At 38.7% G+C, this 1,688-nt stretch overlaps 1 non-coding gene across 1 annotated transcript; it reads right to left on the reverse strand.

Moving 5' to 3' along the window:
* Positions 1 to 1,000: 1,000 nt before the first annotated feature.
* Positions 1,001 to 1,103, reverse strand: LOC128571385 (U6 spliceosomal RNA). Its single transcript, XR_008375812.1, has one exon. It is a non-coding gene; the product is annotated as a U6 spliceosomal RNA (small nuclear RNA).
* Between the last annotated feature and the right edge of the window lie 585 nt (positions 1,104 to 1,688).

Here is a 1,688-nt window from a genome sequence, read left to right on the forward strand (position 1 = left end):
ACCTGGAGCTTCCCCCTGGGGCAGGAGTTCCTCTGTTCCTCTCATGGGTTCTCTCTGATATCTCACCAGTATCACCTACATGTCAGAATAGTCTTCCGCTTCATCTCGCAACATGGGGGCAGATAACTTGATTCAGATGAGAATGGGAATTGTAGTGATTTCAGATTGAGTCATTTTCCAACCACGTTGGTTTCTTCCTCGCCTCCCTTCCCTCCCATCCCAAACCTGACCTGCTCTAGGACTCCTTCCTCTCCTCCTCTGGGCTGTGGGACACGGCAGCCCCTCCCTGTAACAGACGTGTCCATCATCCACTGACCTTGGCAGCAGAGCCAGACCACAACTTATAATCGGAGTCTTCCTTATTTTTTTTTTTTATGATAATATGATGCTTTTCTCTTTACAGAAATCATTGTAAAACCAGAGAAACCCTCTATTTTCTTTGTTGTTGTGACAAACTTGGAGACTATTCTAACAAGAATAAAATCATTGGAATATCCACTTAAAAAACCCAAAAATATTCCCCTGTAATCACAAAGTAAAGCAAAAAATATAGCCATCAATGTTACAGAAACAATGATTATATAATTTAATTGTGATAACAAAGTATTCAGGTATTTTTAAACGACTACCTTAAGCTATTTTTAATGATATAGGTTAAGTTATATAATTACGTATGTTAATACTTCACTAGTTAAAGAAATTGATTCTATCTACTTTTTGAACTACTTTTTTTTTTTGCAGTTTTTGTCCAGGGCCAGGCTTGAGCCCACCACTGCCAGTATATGGGGCCAGCACCCTACTCCTTGAGCCACAGGCACCGCCCCAGTTTTACCTATTTTTAATATACAATGCAATAAGTTGCATCTTCTTCCTAATAGCACAATTATCAGAATAGGAATGCAAAACAAACATTAGAGAGACAAAGAAAGTATCAGAAAAATTGCCTCTGCCTTGGTTTACCTTCTCTTTCTCTTTCCTTTGTGTATATAGTACATCTGATAAAAAGGTGGAGCATTTCACAAATCTGCATGTTAGCCTTGCACAGGGGCATGCTAATCTCTGTATCATTCTAATTTTTGTGTAAATGCCCTTGTAGTGAGCACAGTTTTCCTTACTCTTGATCCAAGAAAAGAGATTTGTTAATGGAATTGGCAGCAACAAGGGCAGACACAATTTATTTATATATTAATTAAAGAATTATTGGAAGTCTCCATATCACAGGCAGTAGTATTATGCACCAGGAAAGTAATGTTGAATAATGTGCAAAATATAATAATGGAAAGCAAACTCTGAAACTGATTCTAGATGAAATTGAGAATAGTTATTCATAGACGTGAAGATCAAATACTGAAGGGCAAAGGAATGAGACATTTTAGAAAAATATTATTTTAGGCAAGCAGAGAGACAGGACACACAGAGAAAGTTCACTGAGGCAGGAATGTGCAAGGGAAGTGCACGTCATTGAGGTTACAATACGAGCAGAGAGTGAGGAAGGGTTGTAAAGAATTCTGAAGGGATGGAAAGTTGTACTGCCCAAGATGGGGAGGGATCAGTGCAGTGATGTGGTTAGATCTGAAATTTGGAATCAACACTGGCAAAGAATCTACTCATGGCATGTTGGGAAAGATGGATGAAAGAAAAAGTGAGATGAAAGGAAGGAAAATTGAGTCATAGTCCCCCCTTCCAAA

Source organism: Nycticebus coucang, chromosome 18 (genome assembly GCF_027406575.1).
Source record: "Nycticebus coucang isolate mNycCou1 chromosome 18, mNycCou1.pri, whole genome shotgun sequence".
Taxonomy (NCBI): Eukaryota; Metazoa; Chordata; class Mammalia; order Primates; family Lorisidae; genus Nycticebus; species Nycticebus coucang.